Source organism: Cavia porcellus, unplaced genomic scaffold (genome assembly GCF_034190915.1).
Source record: "Cavia porcellus strain 051 isolate PalLab524CR breed Dunkin Hartley unplaced genomic scaffold, mCavPor4.1 scaffold_20, whole genome shotgun sequence".
NCBI classification, from domain to species: Eukaryota; Metazoa; Chordata; class Mammalia; order Rodentia; family Caviidae; genus Cavia; species Cavia porcellus.
In genome coordinates this window covers 34,097,843-34,120,747 of record NW_026947503.1, presented here as the reverse complement: position 1 = coordinate 34,120,747, position 22,905 = coordinate 34,097,843, and the positions used below count along the sequence as shown (strand labels likewise).

Below are 22,905 nucleotides of genomic sequence, written 5' to 3'. Positions count from 1 at the left end.
AACAAAGAAAGGAACTGGGACCTCCTCTATATGCCTATATGGAAGAAACAAAAAATATGACAAGAGGAAGTTATAAGAAAAAGTCGCCAGGCCTCAACCCTAAGAACATTGATCCAGGAAAGGTAAATATAAAAGAGATTGAGGACAGCAAACATGCAATATCAGACAAAGCATCAGTGGACATAAAGAGATATATTCGGGACCTCATAGACGAGTTCAAAAGTGAAATATTTAACCAAGTAAAGCAAGATATAAGTAGATTAATAAAAGAAATGCTAAGCACCTCTCAAGAAGACACAGACGGAAGAATGGAGAAGCCCAAAAAAAGAAGAGAATCATTTGATGAAGAATATAAAGAAAGCCTAGGATAACATGAAGCAGGTTCAAAGAGATTACCAGGAAATAAAAAGCTCCATTGAAAGCTGGCAAAACTGCTTGAAAGAAACTAATGATAGACTATCCAAAACTGGAGGAAAGGTTTGCAATGTGGGATCATGGAAGGAAAAATAACAAGGAAATGAGTAGTAACAATACAAAGGCTAGAAGACGACAAGATGATCTATAACATGAGAATAAAGAATGTGAATGAAGAAGCAGGGGTAAAAACAAAGAAACTACAAAGGATATTCACAGAAATAATTAAGGAAAACTTCCCAAACATAGGAAAAGGAAATGATATTCTGATATATGAGGCATATAGAACTCCAGCCACCTACAACCAAAACAGAGCTACACCCAGGCATATAATAATCAAGATCCCAGAAATACAATATAAGAACAAAATATTAAAAGCTGTTAGAGAGGGGCTGGGGATTTAGCTCAGCGGCATAAGCACCTGCCTTGCAAGCAGGCAGTCGTGAGTTTGATCCCCAGTACCAGAAAAAAAGAAAAAAGAAAAAAACACAGCCGTTAGACATAAGAAACAGATCACCTATAAAGGAAGGCCCATCAGAATTATAGTAGACTTCTCTTCCACTTTATATGCTTCAATTTTGTAACTTGAACAACTATTTCTAAGATGAGAATATGTAATATCTATTAACTAGTGATTTCTTACTGTTTATTTTTTAAATTTTGTATTACTTGTACCCTTTTTCTGTTTTTTTCCTTTTTCTCCTTAAATTAAAAAAAAAATTATAGTAGACTTCTCAACACAAATCATCAAGTCAAGAACAGCCTGGAGTGAAATATTTCAAGCCCTGAAAAAAAATAACCTCCATCCCAGATTGATGTACCCTGATAAACTGTCTCTAGAAATTAATAGAGAAACAAGACGCTTCCAAGACAAAGAGGAACTGGGGAAATTCACGACCACCAATCCAACTCTTCAGAGAATTCTGCAGGGCATTCTAGAGAGAGAGAGAGAAGTGCTAGGATTCCAGGAACAGTCACAGAGAGGCCTCAATGAATAGAGCAGAAAACAGAATGAAGAAGATAAGCAGACAACTGATGGCAAAAAAAAAAAGAGCATAACAGAAATGAGGCAGAGATTTTATTCAAAACTGATATGATTGATAGTCTGAGAGTATAGGCAACTACAACGAAGATGACAAAACTCAATGATACACATTCTGGTTTGATAACTGCCAGTTTTCAAAGTTCTATACTATATACAAAGTTGTGTTTTTATTAATACTGTTATGTATTGACATATTCAATTATGCTATGTCTGATGATATAGCCAATTCTATTGGAGATAACAAGAGACAACACAGGAACTACAGTAGAACGATTTGTACAACAGTCTTATAGGTTTGTTTCATTTCATGTGTTTATAGGAGTATGTTTTGTTTTGCCTTGCTTTGTTTTGCTTCTCCCTCTACTGTAGAAAGGATAGAAATACATGTTAAGACTCATGCATGTGTAGAACAGTTTATGAGAACTGATCATATGACACATGATGAAATGAACAGAGACTCTGAAGAAAAAGAGACACTAGAATACCCAGTGCTGATCCTGGAATGTTATAATGTGAAACCCAGCAATAGTATTATTCTTTGTTCAGAGTGATATTAGCCTGCTTGGGTTTTGTTCATTCTCAACATAATTGAAGAGATGGATAACTGCATGTATGTTTAACTGTATAGGATTGATAACCACATTTCTAAGTTTTTGTTGGATAGTTGAACAGAACTGGTTGCAATCTCACTGTTTGAATCTCCACTTTTAAGCTCCACTTTAGTATCTTGAATAACTGTTAGTAAGAAGACAATCTATAATCATCAACTAGTGATTTCTGTTTATTTTTTTCTTTGAAATTATGTATTATTTCAATATGTTTTGTTTTGTTTAGTCTTTCTTTAAATTAAATTTAAAAAAAAAGACACTATGGTACCCATGATCATGGAGTGTCATGATGTTGAATCCAGCAATACTATTATTCTTTGTTCATAATGATTTTAACCTGCTTTAGTTTGTTTAATCTAAACATAAATGAAGACATGGATAACTGCATGCATGTTTAAGTGTACAGGATTGATAACCATATTTCTAAGTTTTTGTTGGACAGTTGAACATAACAGTTTGCAGTTTCACTGTTTGAATTCCCACTTTACATGTTCCATTTTTGTATCTTGAACAACTATTTGTAAAACGACAATATATAAACATCAACTAGTGATTTCTTACTGTTTTTTTCTCTGAGTGTATGTATTATTTCTACTTATGTTCTGTTTTGCTTAGTCTTGCTTTAAATAAAATTAAAAAAAAACAAAGATAACTAATGGCAGAAAAAGAGCACAACAGAAATGAAGCAGAGAAGGTTGGCTATAAGCTAATATAGAAGGCTTTGATACACTAAAAAAAAGAAAAGAAAGAAAGAAACACAGGCAGAGTAGATCAGGAGCTAGGGTCCACTGAGATACTCTTTATAGGAAATACAATTAACCTGAAAAAAAGTATATGGACTGAAAATCAAATATGTGAAAACAATGCTCTATTTGACAGGGAGCCAGACAGAAATAGGAGCAACTAGACTAGTATTTGTGGACAGACTGGAAAGACAGGCTTTAATAGGTAAAGGAATACAACTAGGTCTCCCTAGGAGGGAGAAGGTTCAAAACCACTTAGGTAAATAGCAGGTTGCCCCCCCCCTAATCTAAAAACCAAGGGTGTTGGTGAGAATCAAAAATGCACAGTGCACCCTGCGGGAGTGAAAGGGGAGGAATAGTCTTAAAAAAGAAGATATTGTTAACAGTATATCAGGATTTAAAACCCATATTACTTGCACCGCTCTGCTTAGATAGATTTTATTCTGTCCCAGTTTGTCTACTTGCACTAGATCTGACAGGGCACAAACAGCTATCTCAAAAATATCAGAATACAGTACAATAAACATCTTTAATTTCCTATTAACGTAATCTGGAGCCCTGTATAATTTATACTGTTTTATCATGACTGATTTTAGTTAAATCTGGTTTGACTGCAGTTTGGTATGGACAGATTTTATTCAAAACTGTTATGATTGATAGTATTGAGTCTGAGAGTATAGACAACTACACTGAAGATGACAAGATTCACTACAATACCCATTCTAGTTTGATTACCACTTGTTTTTGAAGTTTTATACTATACTATACTACCTATAAAGTTGTTTTTATTAATATTGTTATGTACTGCTATTTTCAAATATACTATGTCTGATGATAGAGCCAATTTTATTGAAGATAACAACACAGTAACCACTCCTTGTACAGTGGTTTTTGTATGTCTTTTTCATTTCATGTGTTTATAGGAATATGTTTTGTTTTGTTTCTCCCTCCAATATAGAAAGGATAGAAATACATGTTAAGGCTCATGCATGTGTAGAACGTATAAACAGTTTATGAGAACTGATCTTCTAAAGCATGATAAAATGAACAAATACAGATAACTGCATGTATGGTTAAGTGTGTAGGATAATCATGTTACTAAGTTTTTGATGGATAGTTGAACAGAACTGTTTGAAGTCTCACTGTTTGAATCCCCACTTTATGTGTTTTACTTTTGTATCTTGAACAACTATTTGTAAGAGGACAATATATAATGATCTAGTGATGTCTTACTGTTCTACCCGTTTTCTGTTTTGTGTAGTGTTTCTTTAAAAAATTTTAAAAAGTGATATAAAGAAAAAGAGCAGGGACAAGATAGGATTACAAGAGTCTTTAAATTTAAGATCCTACAACCTAAAGTGTGAGGATTAATTGCTTGTGAAGGAGTCTACTCCTTCATTTGTGGGTGGTACTGTTATATGTACAATATTATCCGCAAATACAGTACAGATAAAGGGTCCTTGGGGGCAAGAGGACTCAATCCAGGGCCTTCACACTGGAGCTACATCCCTGGCCCTTTCAAAATCTTTATATTAAGACAGGTACTCAGTTTCCTGAGCTGGGCTCAAATTTGCAATCTTCATGCCTCAGCCTTCCAAGCCTCTAGGATTACACAGAAGGTTCCTAATAGCTCTGATTTTGACTGGTAAACGTATTATACACCTTCTTAAGTAGCTTCATCATGAGGTAGCTATAAAGAACAGAAATGAAGAAGAATAACGTTGACATCACATAAAACACATGCAAGTATACAAATGGTCTTACTTCAGCGCCCTTCCTCTTCTCCCCCGGCACTGCCTGCACCCAACCGCTGCCAGTCCCAGTCCCAGACCCCCACCCCACCCTGCCTCCTGAGACCAGGGCAGCCTCCTCCGGTGGCACAGGGTTGGGGGGTGGAGGGTACTGCGCATGAGCCGAAGCCTGGTGTACCAGTGTGAGGAGCTGCCCTCCATTTGTTGCGGAGCCGAGGGAGGAGAAGAAAGGTCTGGAGGACACCAACATGATACTCAAGATGAAAATAAAATTGGAATAGATGGTATACAGCAATTCTGTGATGGCCTGGCCCTTGACCCAGCCAGCATTAGTGTTTTGATCACTGCAGGGAAGATCAGAGCAGCAACACAATGTGAGTTCTCCAAGCAAGAGATGATGACCGCATGACAGCATTAGGATGTGACAGCACAGAAAAGCTGAAGGCTCAAATACCCAAGATGGAACAAGTACTGAAAGAACCAGGACAACTTCAGGATTTTTACCAGTTTAATTTTGCCAAGAAATAGATCTACAAATGGCCACTGACTATTAGAACTTAGCGCTTATGGGAGATTTAAATTCTTAGACTTATGGGATAAATTTTTGTTGGAACATCATAAACTATCAACACCAAAAGATACTTGGAATCTTCTTTTAGACTTCAGTTCAATGATTGTACATGACATGTCTAATTATGATGAAGGAGGATGGCCTGTTCTCATTGATGATTTTGTGGAATCTAGACGTCCCCAAATCGCTGGGATAAAAAGTGCAACAGTGTACCACTAAAGGAACCTTATAGAATGTACACACTCTACCATAAATACAATGGAAAATTACACAGTGAATTTCTGCTGGCTAGATAGAACTGAAAATCAGTCCTCACTATTCAGACTGAGGGTTGAGATAGAACTTTAAGAATATACTTTGGACTGTATCATATTTCATTCTTTCAGTTGGGGTTTGGGCTTGTCTTCTAGTCAGGGCTGCTCTAAACATTTATAATTCCAACACTGTGGATTTCATCTTAATATCTGTGGGCCATCCTAGTTTATTCTCCCATAAGTGTTAGAAGCTTTATGGTGATTATTTTGAGGTTTCTATTCTTGCATAAAGCACAAAGCTGTCTTCATCAGAAAGCAGTCTGGCATAAGAATTAAACATACTGAACATCACAAACAATTTATAAAAGCTTCTTAAATATATGCTTTGGGCTAGTAGGAAATACTATGCTAATAGCACTTCCAATGAGAATGATATATTTAAGTGTATGGGATCTGGAATGGTGTTTTGGTTTGAGAGGATTTTTTTCCTGGTGAATCATATGTATTGTTGACATACATATGTATCTGAAGAATATGTATCTGATGACATACATAGAGTTTCTGATGAAAGAAATGTCAGAACAACCGTCGTGAAAAATTTTTAGAATAACTTGGTGCTTACCTGTAAAATGTATTGTGTTTTGGACTTTCAATTTCAAAAAGGTTACACAGAATTAGTCTGCACTTACCTTATCCATGTTTATATGTAACAGTCCTCCAGGGAGATTTTATTCAGCAAATGTCCGTATAATGTTGAGTCCACTCTCGTTTTACATTATATACCACATAATTTCATTGGATTTCATTACACTTTTGAGATGCTTATATGCCTATCAAAATAAGTTAAACTGATTTGTTTTGAATGCTTTTAGTTGCTATAGAATACAATATCCTAAATTTAGGTATGAGGGGTTTTGGTTTTTGTTTTTTCCTTTTTGGTCGTCATGCTATGGAGCACAAATGAAATTCTCTTAATTTATATAAAGATTGTATAACTTAAATTTTGAAAGTGGTTGTGATGAGCCATGAAGTTCAATCTGTATACAGATACTGCTCTTTCAGACAAGTAGTCAGTTTTTGATGAATTCTTATTTTGTTGAAATTACTTTAACTGCTAATTACTGTAGTTGCCAAATATTTACTGCAGGACCAAAGATTTTTAAGATAAGCGTACACTTGATGAAACATACCAATCTGGCTTCTGTTTACTGTTCTGTTTCACTCATGTTAGCTCTGTTTTTACATCAAAACAGAGTGCTACTCTGTATGGAAACCCCTTCCTTTTTTTGGTTACAAACCCATGAACAAGTTCCCCACCTAAATTGCTCATTTCTGTTTACTTACTGTCTCGTGAAGAAGGGTTAATTGCTTTCATAAACATTACTGTAAGGCAGGTTAAAAAAAATGCTGAACTTTCGAGTTTTAGATGATGATGGTCTTTACTAGAACTTCATTAGATTTTGCTTTGTATATTCAGGTACTCTCTAAGGTATAGTATTGATATTAATAAAAGAATGTAATTCAGAATAGCAGTATATTTTATGAAGATGCAGAAGTGATTTCAAGAAAGTGACATTAAAATTGCTTTTTTTACATAGTTTTGAGACTGATATTTTATTGATATTCTAGTCATAACTTTTAATCCAAGAATATAATTTTACCAAAAGAAAAATTGGAAAATTTCTATTCAAGCTATTGGAATTTGTTATTAAAAGAAAAAAAAAAAAAGGGGGAAGAATCTCGCTGTTTTCAGTGCTTCCTGAATTCATTTTTATAAATATAGAAAGGAATTTCAATTACAAAAAATTTTAAAAGAGATATGTACTTTTATTTCCTATCTTAAAGATTTTCAGTTACCATTTTCAGACTATTTCAAATATGCTGTTTTGAAATGAGATCCCATGTTTTTCCCCGAAATAAATTGTATTCATAAAAATCTGCTATTTGTTGTGGCCTAGTGCTTCGGTTTTTACAGATTTTTCTTTTAAATGCTAGACCTTTTCAACAAAATAGTGTTTTCATTAGTTTAGTACTAAACAATTGTAATTATAAACAAAAGTACAGAAAGTTTTGAATATAATTATGTAGCATAAAAGTTAAGGTTGTTCATTATGATAGCATCTTAGAATTAAACAAAGCTATTACTAAGGCTGAAAAGAGAAAAAAGAAAAGAAGAAAATTTCATTACAACAGAAATGTAAAAAGAATTTCATGGAAGAATCCAAGATGTTCCCCCTTGATGAGAGACAATCTTCTATTAATTTTGCTGGACAAAATTACTAGCATCTACCACTCTTTTTCTGGCAAAAGAAGCCCTCTTTTCTTTTCAGACTCCCCTGAACTTGCCCATACCATTCATGAGATGAAATGGAATTTGACTCCACTTCCTTGGTTACAAGAGGTAAGCGACGGCTGGCCAATAAATATGGTCCTCATCAGTCTTTCCCAGAACTCCTAGAACTATCACGAAAGAGTCTCCTTTTGAAACTCCACGTGTGAAACACCAATTATATTAGAGCTGCTGGAGGTTCTCTCTGCCAATGCGGGAAAAGCTCTGGCCTGGGAGACAAACCAGTAGAGAGGATAGGTAGAGCAAGACTGAGGGGAAGGGAAGAAAGGAGAAGAGGAAGGCTGAGGTCCTAGTAAAGAGTTAGAAGAAGAATCAGGCACACAAGTGGAAATTCGAGTGAAACTTGGCTAAGGTCGGTCCATGAGAGAAGACAAGCTAAAGTGAACAACCACCAGTACTGCCAGAGGCACAGGAGAAATGCCTCACAAAGATGACGTGTGATCAACAAAGACCAAGAAGAAGGAAAAGCACATTAAAATGAAGAAGTCACACAATGACATGCAACCACAAAAAAGATCCAATAATGTTTGAAAGCGAGCAAGGAATTCAGTACTGATCAAAGAGATTGTAAGACAGACGGGAAGTTGTAGGGCCAAAGGGTGAAGTCAATTCAAAGGATAAAGATGTAGAGGAAAAAAGAAAAGTAAAAAAAATGAACAAACTATTAGAACTAATTAAAAAGTTCAGCCAGCTTCTCAGATTAAAAAAAATTATCTTTGTATTTTAAAAAAATTTAATTCTAATTTTTAGTACTTAGCATGTTGTTATAGTATGTAATGATTACATTCACCATAGGGAGCTGGCACATATACATAACATAGTTATTCTTTTTGCATAGTATTTCATATTCCTCCTTCAATATCTTCTCATTCGCAAAAAGATTTCCCTGATTCCTATTACCTATCCTTTGTTTTGCTCTTCAAATTATGCATACTTCGGGTTTCTCATATAAGGGAAATGATATGATGTTTAAGTTTCTGTGCATGATTTATTTTACTTAACATTATAGTCTCAAGGTGCATCCATTTTCCTACAAATGTCTTGAATTTATCCTTCTTTATGGCTAAGTATGCTCCCTTGTGTATAAATACATCTTCCAAAATTTAGCTTTTATAAGTTGTGTTGCTATAAACATGAGTATGCATGTATCACTATAATATGATGCCTTTAATTCTCTGGGGAAGATTCTTAGAAGGAAAATAGCTGAGTTGAATGGAATCTCTATTTTTAGTTTCTAAGGAATCTCCTTACTAGTTATACTAGTTTATATTCCCATCAACAATGTAGAAGGGTTCCTTTTTCCCTGCAGCCAAAATATCATCTCTGAAAAACAAAAAAGTGTATTTTCTTAGCTGTACCAGCCAACAACCATAGATTATAAAAAATAAAATAACATTTACAATTCCAGGTTGGCTGTGGTGGTGTATGCCTGTAACCCCAGGATTTGCGAGGCTGAAGCAGGAGGATCACAGCGAATTCAAGGCCAGCCTAGGCTACACAGTGAGTTTGAGGCCAGCCTGCACTCTAAACAAGACCCTGTTTCAAAAACAAAACAGAAGCATTTATAATTGCAAGAATATCTAAAATACTTAAAAGCCACAAATTCAAAGGACCTCTACAAAAAAATAATAATAAAGGATAAAGGAAACAGAGGATCACCTGAATGCAATGAATAATGTAAAGATAACAATTCTACCAAAATTAATCTACAAAATCAATGCAATCAAAACCAAATTCTGGCTAAACTTTGAAGAACTTCATAAGCTGACTCTAAAACTTTTATGAAACAATAAAGATCTAGCTAAGTTAATCTGAAAAATGAAGAATAAAGCAGGGTCCTTGCCTTCCAGGTAATAACCACGCTATACAGAACAATTAAAAGCACAGTATAATACGCATAGTGATAAAAACCCTAATGTTGAAAACTGAAGGACATAGTATTGAGAACTGAAGGTCAGAACTGGACAAATGGATACATGATACAATAAACACGTCTTTACAAATTAATAAAGAAAGAACAGATTGTACTGAACATAGTGCTTGGGAAAACACCCCATTTCATGAAGAAAAATAGGAATTCTTACTTTACAACACACTCAAAGACCTACTACAGGGAAGGAGAAGGAGATGAAAAAGGAATAAGATGTGTTATACACAAGCATCAACTCCCCATGCTGAGCATAATCAGTATGTATGGCAAACATGTATTAACAGAAAAAGAGTATTACAGATAGATTAAAGACTTAGATGTGAATAGCAAAGCTACAGTTAATAGAAGAAAATGTACGTATAATGATAAACTTGCAACATAACCACAAGATAGGACTTCTTAAATAAAAGCCTAAGAGCACAAACCACAAAGGCAAAATACACCCACATAATTACATCAAAATTAAGGATTATTTCTCAGCAAATGAAACCTGAGACAAAGTTAACAGGCAGATAATAGATTGGAAAAAGAACAAGCAACTAATATCTAGAATACTATAACTAACTCTTACAAATGGCCAATAAAAAGGCAGGCATTTCACCACAAGAAGAGACCAAAATACACAAGCAGGCACTTTAAAACAATGTGGTATCTCGGTATGTCCTCGAGAACGCAGCACTGGCAGGCATGAGATGACATAAAAGCCTTCCGGACGCACTGATGAGAATACTGACCAGTGCAGCCATTTACCAAGCAGCCTATGAATCAACGTGTATGTGTACCAAGCAAAAAAAAGCACAGACAGAAAACTACCAATGAAGACTGTAGCAGACAACTCTAAAATGACCCTCCAATAATTTTCCCTTCCTGCCATCCATGTCTCACAGTCTATAGTCTGGATCTAGCGATCTATTTCTAACAGAGAGAATATACAGTCAAAAGGTTAGAATGTCACTTCTGAGAACAACTTAGTTTACAGAAAGATATGACTTGTTCTGGGACCCTCTCTTCTGCCTTACTGTGAGCCGACATGTTAATGGAAGCCTCTAGTCAACAATTAGCGAGGAACTGTGGCTCTCACTCCAACAGTCCCTGAGGACGTAAACCCTGCCAACCACCAAATGACAGAGAGACTTACAGCGCCAAGCCCTCTCCCATTTGAGGCTTCAGAGAGACCAAAGGGACAGCTTGAAAATAAAATTAATACCACTCAGTTGCAGTCTGCATACTTAAAATGGGAGAGAAACTAATTAAGACTAATGAAGAAAGAGTAAGAAACCAAGTACAGAGGCACACGCCTGTAAATCCCAGATATCTGAGAGCCTGAGGCAGGAGGATCTCATTTTAAAGCCAGCCTCGCCAACTTGGTGAGATTTTGTGTCAAAATAAAATAAAAGGGAATGGGAATGAAGCTCAGTGGAAGAGTGCTTTACCAAGCATGAGGCAATTTCGAGGACCACCAAAAAAAAAAAGACTAAGATTTTCCAGATGTCAAATTTAAAAGGTGACGTCATCAACCTAAATCAAAGGAAATGGAAAATCACTCTGTATATAGTCAATGCTCATTACTGAGAGTCGATATTTCTGATTTCCATTATTCATTAAAACTGGCTTGTAACTCCAAAATCAATATTGCAGCCATTTTGCAAACTGATCTGCATGACTTTATATGTACCAAAGAATCCCAGATAAAAGCTCTTAACAAAAAATAAAAAGCTAAAATTGAAAATGAAGTGAAAGACAGATGAAAAAAGTATACCATGATAAAGATGATACAATAAAAACAGGTCTTGTATTTTTGTGTCATTGGGGAACATGAGTTAGTAACTGCAGAGCAAACCTTCATGTAAAATTAGCCAGGTTTGTGATGCATGAAATTTTCTTGAACATAATTCTGTAATTATGGGGAACAAGGTTGTGGAAACATGAGTGGTCCTAAACTGATCATCATTAAAGCTGAACGATAACCATATGGGATTTTGTTATTCTTTCTACATGTATCCTCTTGAAATTTTCTATAAATTTAAAAACACAAAATAAATTGATCATTTATAAAATGACTATAGACCACAAGTTTGATGAAGGACTTCTCTCCCAAAAACAGCCTAAAATAACTCCTAGTAGCTAACAAATACTAACAACAATGAATAAGCTGTTGAAAATTCTACAGTTAACAAAGCTAAACAGGGAGCTTGAACGTTTGCTAAAGGAAAGTAGACCAAGAGACGGAGGAAAGGAAGAGAAGGAAGGGAAGGGAATATCTATTCTATAGATTTTTTTCCCCAAATGCAACTTAACTTTACAGTTTCTCAAGAGTGTCTTCTAAATGAGCCAGAGTTTTTATTTTTGATTAATTATGAAGTTCTTCTATTAAGTTTCTGCTTTACGTGGCCTATTTTTTTTAACCTAACCCAACACTGTATAAATTTTCTTAATTTATGTACTGCATAAGGTAAGGAATCATTTTTGTTTTACATTCCTTTTGTTTTTTCCCTATGCAGATGACTAGCTTTTCCAGCCCAATTTGTTGAAAACTGTTTTCTCTCTTCAAAGGATATATTTTGCTGTTTGTCTCAAAATCTGACTGATCATATCTTGGTTCTCTATGCAGATTTATTTCTCCAGAGTTATGTCAATATCACAATGTCTTAAAAACTGCTGTTTTCCTGTATATCACGAAACGTGAATAGTGTAAATATTCCTCTTACTCTTTTACAATACAGCACTGCATATTCTACATTCTTTGCCTTTCCATTTACATTTTAGAATAAGCCTACTAATTACACTTAAAAATACAGATACAAATATGCTGAATTGAATCTATAAAATAATTTTGGTGATAATCACATCTTAAATATATTAAGTTCTCCAATTCATGAATATATGTTTACATTGAGGTCATTTTTAATTTACTTTTTTTTTTTTTTTTTGGAGACAGTGTCTCTCACTATGTAGTTCAGACTGGCCTCATCCTCCCAAGTGCTGACATTACAGGCATGTACCACCCACACCCACTACACTGAAGTCCTGGGTTTCACTAAGAGTGTTTTGGTTATCAATATACAAGTTGCACATGTATTTGTTCAATCTACTCCTGTTTCATGTTTCTTATTTTTAAGTTATTTTTTCCATTTATTGCTGCTATTATATGACTTTTCTAAAATATCTTACATGTAAGGCTATTTGAACAAATTACCACAGACTAGGTGGTTTAAACATCAAACACTTGGTCCTTAGAATTCTGCAGGCTGGGAAGTCCAAGATCAGCCAGTTCATTTCCCAGATGAGGGCTTTCCTTGCATGGGGCAGCCTTCTCAATATGTTTTTACAGTGGAAAGCAAAGAGAAAGGAGCATACTCTGTTATGTCTTTTGTTGTTGTTGTTGTTATGTCTTCTTAAAAAAAACCAAATCAATGATTCCATGTATGAGAGCTTTACTCTCATGATTTAATTACATTCAAAAGGCTTCATTTCCTAATACCATCATGTGGTTTTGACATATAAACTGGGAAAAGGGGACAAACATTCACTGCATAACAGATCTTATAAGCTTAGATTGATTGTTAAGTGCAAATGTATTTTTTAGAATTTGCTACATAAATAATTATGCTGTCAACAAATATGCATGATTTCAGTTCTTTCTTTCCAATCTCCATGCTTTTATTTTTTTTCTCTACTGTATTGTGCTGGCTAGAGCCTCAATAGAACAATGAACAAAAATGCTAAGAGTAACTATCCTTGACTTCTTACTCATCATAGATGAGGAAAAGTACTGAAATTTTCATCATTAAGTGTAATGTTAGCTGCAGGTTTTTTGTAGATTACCTTTATTCAGGTGAAGATGTTTCTTTCTATTCCTAATCTGAGTTTTTTCATGAATAGATGATGGATTTGGCTAGATGCTTTTCAACATTTACTAATACAATTTTCTGATTTTTTTTTATCAATATAGCAAATTATATGGACTGATTTCCAAGTATTAAAAAACACTGGATTCCTGAGATAAGCCTCACTTGGTTCTGATATATTATCTTTCAATGGACTGCTAGATTTAACTTTCTGCTTTTTAAAAAAATATGTTTCTATGTTCATGAGATTTATCAATCTATAATTTTCTTCTATATAATGTGTTACTTGGTTTTAATACAAGATCATGCTGGCCACATAAAATAAGTTATCCCATATGCTTTTAAAACATATTTCATTAGAATATTTTCTTCATTATGTGTTAAGCAAAAAGAACAAATGTTGCCTATCATAGCAGTTGTGCCTGTGGATGGGCATATATGCAAATGATAATACACACAAAAACAAACAAAAAAAATGCCTGCAATCTGAAGGTTTCCTTTCTGTGGGTAGCCAGGGTGGGCAAGGAGATACCACCATCAATTCCTGCAGACAGCCAGTATGGACAGGGCGACATGGCCAGACACGCACAATGTGCCTGCACCTTTGGAGACTCTTGCTTCCTTCGGGCAGCCAGAGCACCCACTGGAGAAATCATACAAACACTGGTGTGCCTGCTACCATGGGGCGAATGCCAGTATATACACGCAGCAGCCCCATACCAAGCACCCCTGGTCATTAGGGGAACATCAGTGTAGCTGCATGGATCTGGAGAAGCCTGCCCCATGTCCTGCTATCTCCCTGGGAACCTGGGTTGAGAGAAACACAGGTGCCTGGCCCATTCTCTTATACCACAGAAGGGCAGCCAACATTGGAAATGCCTGAGGCCCCACAACTGGCTTGCTGGGAGGAACCCAGGAGAATGTCAAGACAAAGGAGCAAAAGTCAATCTCAGACCTCCAGCCCACACAGAACAAGTTTGGGAGATACAGTCATGGAAGTTACACATCTGAAATTGCTGAAAAGATAGTAAATGAAATAAAGAAACAACTTCAAGAGACAGTAAAAGTACTCAGGTCAGAAATACTGTCTCAGGTAAAAGACAAAATCACAAACATAATGAAAGAATTGCTGAGAAGAAGACATAGGTTAAAAAAAAGAAGGGCATAGGAAAATGATAAAAACCTTGAATGAACTATATATAGGAAGGAATTACAATGAATAAAACAGATTCAAAGGAAATTCCAGGAAATTTTTTTTAAAACTCCATCAAAAGCTGGCAAAACCTCTTGAAAAAGACTGAAGATAGATTTTTAGACCTTGAAGACAGGATCGCAGCCAGTGATTGTGAAATAAGGACCTCTTAAAAATAACAAGGAACCAGAAAATAACAACTCAACAGCTGCAAGATGACACAACAAAAAAAATTTAAGATAGGTATCAGTGAAAAAGCAGGGATCAACATACATGAAATAAAAAGACCATAGAAGTAATAGCAGAAAACTTCTCAAACATGGGAAAAGGATCTGGCATGCAGATAAGCGAGGCACATAGAACTCCAGCTAGCCATAACCAAAATAAATCTACACCCAGACATATAATAAAGATAGCAGAAGTTCAGTGCAAGGAAAGAATATTAAAAGCTGTTAAGAGAAAAGAAACAGATCACTTATAAAGAAAAACCAATCAGAATCATGGCACACTTGTCAACACAAACCATCAAGTCAAAAAGAGTTTGGAGTAAAATGTTTCAAATCCTGAAAAACAACTTCCAATCCAGATTGACCTACCCTGCAAAACTACGTTTCAAAATTGATGGTTTAATTGAGGCTGGAGGTTTAACTCAGTAGTACAAGGCCTGCCTGGCAAGCACAAGGTTATGAGTTCCATCACTGATATATATTTTTTAAAAAGATGGAAAAATAAGATACTTCCATGATAAAGAATCGAAAGAATTCATGACCACCAAATCAGAGAAGTAAAGATAATCATTGTTCCAGGAACAGCAGAGGCGGATTGCCAAACAGGACAGGCAACTGAACAAAGGAGAAAAGTGGAAGGCCAACAGCAGGAGGAAGCATGTCAGAGATGAACCAAGGCTTGCCAGTTGTAACCATTAATGTAGATGGCCTCAATTCACCAGTAAAAAGAAACACAGAATGGATCAAGAACCAAGATTCATCAATATACTGTACACAAGGAACACATTTAACTCAAAAGGAAATTGATAGGCTGAAAATCAAAGGAGATAAAACAATTGTTCCACAGGACAGGAGATCAGAAAAAAGCAAGGATAACTTGCCCAGCAACTGCAGAATGCGTAAGAAAAATATGCTTTTTTTCATATAATAGAAAACTACCCAGCTATAAAGTAAGATAATCTTTTTTTTTTTTTTTTTGGTCTTTTTCCATTTTATCGGTACCGAGGATCGAACTCACGACTGCTTGCTTGCAAGGCAGGCACTTATGCCGCTGAGCTAAATCCCCAGCCCCTAAAGTAAGATAATCTTGAGAATCTTGTAGGTATATGGATGCAAATGGAGATCATGTCCGTGAGTGAAATGGTTTGGACGCATAAGGGTGAACACTGACTTATTTCCCTAGCATAAAAAACTGAAAGAGTTAGTGGGATCCAAAAAGCATCATAGATATTATCAAAGTGCTAGAGGAAGAAATGCCTAAAAAGGGAAAGTGGTAACCACTGTTAATTTCTTATTATCTTGTTTTGAATTCTTGTATCATTTTCATAATTTTGTTAGATTTGGTTTCATTGTTTTGTTTTGTTAGATTTTACAGTGTCTGATGGCGTAGGCAGCTATTTTGAAGATAACAGGATGTATTATGGTAACATTATTGAATTCCTATTATCTTGTTTTGAAGTCCTATAGTGCTGTCTTCTTTTGATTAGTTTTATTCTGTTTTGTTTTGTTTGATTTCATTACATGTAATGGTATGGACAGATATTTTGAAGAAAAGAAGACATTATAGTAGCCATTATTGATTTCCTATCATCTGGTTTTATAATGCCTTCATTCTTTAGTTCTTATTGGTTTTAGTCTCTTTCCTACTATTTGATTTTAGTCTGTTTTGTATTGTTTGACTTTATTATGTGCATAGGTATGGACAGCTATTTTGAAGAAAACAAGAGCAATTATGCTAGCCATTGTTGATTTTTCTGTTATCTTGGTTTGAAGTCCTGTAATGCTTTCAATGTTTTGTTTTGATTGGTTTTGTTGCTTGGTTTTGTTTGATTTTATTGTGTGTGATGGTATGAACAGCTATTAAGAAGAAAATGAGACACATTATGGTAGCCATTGTTGATTTCCTATTGTCTTGTTTTGAAGTCCTGTATTGCTTTCTTTGTTCTGTTCTGATTTGCTTTTTTCTGTTTTGTTTATTCTCTTTAAAATAAAAATAAAAAACAGCTATCTTAGGAGATCAAATTATGATAGTTTTTATTACTTTTAATTTTTTTAAAGGTTAAGTACAAAGAAAATGAGAGAAAAAATTTTAAAACCACTTAACTCTATTGAGAAACTTCAAGGAAAAAAAGATGATCTGATGACTGTATCTAATCTTATTTCAACCATGGATTTTCTTATGTATTCCCCTCTCCTTCATTGTAAACAAAGTAAAAAAAGCTATATGCAACTAGGAAAAATAATATGAGCTAGCCACACATGCCAATCAAAGATGTGAGCTAAACTTTTTGCTACTAGAGAAGTACAGAGCTACAGTTTCAGTTTTATTAAAAGTACTCAGTCATTAAAAATATTTAAACATTATTTGACATATTTTATATATAGAAACTCAGTCCTCTTATAGAAAAAACATAATTCTACCACAGACACCTAATTTGTAATAACCATAAAAAGTAAACATGTATTTCAGCACCAAAAATATTTACTCAGGCTTTATAAGCTTAATGACACTGCCCAAAACAGTATTTGCTATTTTTGTTTCCAAAATAGCCTGCAACTTCAAGTCAAAGATTGAGAGGTCATATATGTCATGTAAGATGAATAAAAACAGAACTTTTACACAAACAAAAAGGACACCATCATCTTTTTGATATGATGATGATACAGTCGATAATTCTTCCCCATGAGAAATCTATTGGGCAAAAGGTTAGTTTTTATCTAGGCTTTTTTTCTTTTCTCTTTACATTCTTTATACTTAATCACTGCTATACAACTTAATAAGATTTTCTCAATACAATTCTAAAAAAAAAAGATATTACCACATGATGTTACAATACCTATAATCTTCTGGGGTCAAAATAACCTTGATGCTATACCTTAGACCTTAAACTAAAAGAAATCCCAAATATATCAAAGTTAATGTTTAAATTTAAAAAATCAAAACATTCTAGGAGTGGAAATGGAAAAATTCTCTTACATTAAGCTTACATTTTATAGCCATTCATTTCATACTTTTATTCAGCATTTATTTTATACCAAGCTTCATGAAGTATGTAATCTAGAAGGGCAGACTAGTAAATATGTCAAGTAACAAATTAAAAAGTGGTAAGTGCTACAAAATTTTAAAAAGGCATAAATGTTGGACAAAGAGTTCCCAGATGTGATAGAAGGATAAACAACAGGATAAGCTGCTATAACAGAGATTTGATCTTAGAGTGTTTTAAACAAGATCAAAGTTATTTATTTGCCACTTAACAATCCAATCAAGCACAATTTATTTAACAAGATAATCCAAAGGCCCATCCTGAGAAAGGAGCTATTATATTTGGTATGTGCTTCCAAGTTTGCTCCCTTTATCATTTCCCACCACATCAAAGGGAAGAAGTGCAATCCAAGGTAAGTCATTTCTTTTATGAAATAATGTGAAAATTGCATTTAATCCTAACACTCTAGTAAGTTGAGGCAGGACAGTCACAAATTTGTCTTTTTTGTTTGTTTCTTTTTGTTTTATTTTGTTTTTGGTAAAGGGTATCCAACTCCCAATCATGGATTTACCATGCAAGTACTTGAGTCACTAAGCTAAATCCCTGGCCCCTGTTTTGTTTGTCTTTTTGAGTGTTTTAGTATGCAGTTCAAACTGGCCTTGAAGTTACTTTGTAGCCCAAACTGGCCTCAAACTCACAGTGATATTCTTGCCTCAGCTTCCCAAGTATTAGAATTACAGGCATGAGCCACCAAGTCCAGCCTAACAATCACAAATTTGAACCCCTCTTGATTAATTTAGCAACTTAGTGACAACCTATCTCAAAATTTTAAAAAATTTTGAAACATTTGGGAATGTGGCTCAGCATGAAGCCCCTGGGCCAATTCCCCATTATGGCCATTTTTTTTAAAATGTTGCATTTATATCACTTTCTCTGGTTAATCCACATCTAGCTGTAAGGGAGCCTAAAAATGTCATTGCAACCTGGACAGTCATTGTCCAGCTAAACTCTAATAGCCAATTTTTAATAACTATAAAAAGTGAACGTTTCACATGCTCAAGGCAGTATTTACTTGTTGATTATTTCTCTAAAAAAAAACCTGTTACTATAAGCCAAACACTATGTCAATCTACCACTTAATATAAATAAAAAGATAAGATTCATATCTCTTCATTGTTTAAAAAGAAAATAATGAATGAGACAGTACTGACAATCTTCCTTACGATTGTTACAATTTTAAGTAGAATGGCTTTGGCAAAAAGTTGGTATCTGAGCAAAGATTTGAAACCAGTAAGTGGAAAGATTATAGTCTTGCAGGTGGAGAGACCAGAACATTTAAAGTCCCTGAGTAAGTACATACTTTGACTATTTACAGAACAGCAGAGAAGTCAATAGGACTAGAATAGAATATTCAAGAAAGAGAACCATAAGAGATGAGGTCAAATAGGCAACAAAGAGCTTAAAGGACCGAAGACTTTGAAAGCTATAAAAGATTGGCAAATTAAAATTATTAAAAATTATGCCAGAGGTTTTTCTCAGCAGCATAAGTACCTGTCTGGCAAAAACAAAAAATAAAAGCAGTCAAGTCCAAAGGCAAACTGAGAAAAATTATGCTTTAAATTCTGTTCACAAAGGGCTACTTTTGCTAATATTAAAAATGCCCTAGAAACAGGCACTAATAAAGTATTACTTATTATAAAATGAGCAAAAAAAAAGTTAACCCTAATATCTGTGAGCAGGGGAATGACTACACACATTTTGATATGACTTACAATGGAACATTATGCAGTTTTTAAAGAAGAGTAAGAAAGAATGTGGAGAAACTACAGCCCACAAATATAACTGGTTGAACTGTACACTGGTAAAGCCAAAACAGTTTGGCAGTTGCTCAAAAAGTTAAACAGAGTAATATAGGATTTAGCAATTTCTCTCCCAGATATATACTCAAAAGAACGAAAAACATGTCCATACAAAATTTTATACATGAAATTTCATATACAATGTGATTATAATATAAAGTAAATTTATAATTTTTATTACAGTAAAAACACATTACCATTAATCCCCCTCAAAATAGTCCCTCTCACCAAGTGTAGTGGCACACACCTATAAACCCAACACTCGAGAGGCTGAGGCAAGACGATCACTGGGAGTTTGAGACCAGCCTGGGCTACATAATGAGTTAACAGATAGCCTGAACTATACAGCAAGACCCCTTTTGATGGTAATAGTGAGTAGATACTTGAAGAACCTGAGGAATTGGTAAAGGGTTTCTTTATGAAATCTCTAGTTGGATAAGAGTGAAAATACTGAAAGGCCTGCAATTGGCAGTGAAAAAACTGTCTTTCTGAAACCCTGTACCTGAATCTCAAAACACTTTTCCAAAGCTAGCCTTAGCAGAGGATGCGCGGTGATCTCAGCCATGCAGCAGTTACACTTTAGAGATTGGATGGTAAATATCTAGTACACCTTTTTGGATGAATTAGACATTTGAAATATTATAAACAAAAGATGCAGTAAACATGAAATATGTGAGGCTGCTGCTGGTTGCATGAAATACTCTTCTTTAGAAATATGCTATAAAAGAACAAAAATATAATGTAGTTAATTTATAAACCACTAACAGTTGTTTATTATCACTATCAATCATTATGTGCTACAAATAACTGTCTGTGCTATGATTTTCTGCAACTGGCAATTCAGGTTTTTCACATCAGTATGCCCACAAACAGATGAATGATGTGTTATACTTTGACATCATTGCTACATCAGAAGGTAATAGGAATATATCAGCACCATTATATTGTATCGGACCCCACCATGTATGTAGCTCATCATGAACTGAGATGTCATTGTTTAGTACATGACTATTGAAAGGCCATTTCTGAGTCTCACTGAAGTTTTAGTGATGATTTTTCAGTTTCAGAAACTTGATTTGACTGATCGCTCCTTTTTTTTTTTGTACCATGGACTGAACTCATGAACTCGCACTTGCCAGTCAGGCACTTACATTGCTGAGCTAATCCCCATCCCCATTCCTTTATGAATGCAATTTTTTGAGTTGGCATAATTGCACTTCAGACATCCATATACCTACGAGAAACTCTGTAATTGTTATAATTTAGATATATTTGCATTACTGTCATTTTACCAAGTTGTCAGTGTATCTTAATTCTTGGTTTTTAAGAATATTTTTAGAAGCTCTTTTCTGCGTTGAATTTTATTTCAAGAAGGTATGTGGCTATATTTTAAACCTTTGATGCACTTTTTTAATATCAAACTGTGAAAACATGAAAGACACTTCTGTGACACATTCATAGTATTTATGTATGACACAGGTGACAGACAAGACGGTCAGTAAAGGTATTAAGCAGCAGTTCTGAGACTAGTCAAGGTTCCTGACTCCTCTTCTCCAGGGACTTTCTGTTTATAAGATTTTTAGGAGCTGGGGTTTAAGTAGGTGGTAGAGTATGTGTTTAGCATGTGCTCCTTGGGTTCAGTCCCAGGAACTGGGAGGGGTTATGTGTGCCACTTTTTAGTCTCTCCTTGGATTTGACTTTAGAGTCTCCATGTTGTGCATGGCACTGATGTTTTTAAATCTTAGGCTTAATCCTTTGAACTTGTCAGTTGTTTTTAGTCAATTTATGTTCCATTTACAGTGTCATCAGGTTTCTTATCCAATAGTAAGTCAAAGGAGCATGTTTTTCCTCCGCTATATTCATTGACTTTGCCCTTAGCCAACACTAACACCCATTTCATGAAGGCTTTTGTCTTTATCCAAGTGTTCCACTCTGCTCTAGCAGAGCAATACAAGGTCAAGGGGCCTCTCTTTTTTTCTTCACACAAAATTAATAACTTGCTCCAACAGTAGTTTGTTCTAGGACATTTCCAGACCAGATGGTGGAAAGTTCTTTGGATAATATGGTAGCCAAAGCAACATTTTGGCTTTCTAAAGTTGACTTTGTTTTGGTGATTGCATAATGAAAATCTTCTGAAGATTATACAAGGACATTAAAACAAGAAAGATCTGTTGGCTGAAAACATTTTTCATCTTTTAAAAACCACCAAGCTCAGCATGGTAGAATTTTTGTTTCTTTCAAGTATTGGCCTCTCTGGCTCATATTTCCCTAATTATTTGGCAGTTAAGTCAGCCCAATTAATATTTTTAATTTTGTTTACATAGGAACCTTGAGTTCCTGTTTCTTGAGCATTATAGAAACGTCCATGAAGAAAGAACACTGGAGATCATTTTGCCACATGTGCTTATTTACAAATAAGAAAACCCAGAGAAAATTTTTTGTTGAAGTTAATGGGAGAACTACGAAATAAATCCTGGCTTTCCTAACTCTGAGTCAGTGACTTCTACAACATACCGTAGTGTAACTTGAGTGACTTAGTTTTTCATTTACTTTTATTTCAATATGCCACCAAATTTTAAATGATAAAACTTCACTTTTTAATATTTGTGACAATGTTCTATTTTTGAGTAATTTAATTTTCATGTATATATTTGTATGATTCAAAATCCCATCACATAAAAGTATACTTGAATGATCATCCTCTTCACCACTGTTTCTCTTCTTCAACTACCTACTTACTACTAGCACCAAAAGAAATGTGTTCAATATTCAAATCTTACAATGTAATATCTAAGAACCATGGGCTTAAAAAACATCCATTTCATATACTTTTAATACAGTTCAGAAATCTTTGGATACACTGGATTTTATAAATAAGATTCTTAACCAGTTTCATCTCTCTCCAAGTATTTCCAAAATAGATCTTAAAGAAACAGCTCTAAACAATATTCTAAGTCTGAGGAAGCCATGCTGAGCCTAGGAGGAGTAACAAGAAGACAATTTACCCTTCCCATGAGCTGGTACAAACCACATGGGTTCTGGGAGGAAAATCAAGTCAATTCATCCTTCCTGTGAGTTGGCAGAAGCTATGCGGGCCTTGGAGGAGTAATAAGCCAATCTGCCCTTCCT

At 34.8% G+C, this 22,905-nt stretch overlaps 1 protein-coding gene and 1 pseudogene across 4 annotated transcripts in view; one reads left to right on the top strand and one right to left on the bottom strand.

Moving 5' to 3' along the window:
- Dym (dymeclin) overlaps nucleotides 1-22,905 on the bottom strand; it is a 415,428-nt gene that overhangs the window by 282,846 nt on the left and 109,677 nt on the right. The window lies entirely within an intron of this gene.
- Nucleotides 4,719-5,351, top strand: LOC106028550 (DCN1-like protein 1; annotated as a pseudogene).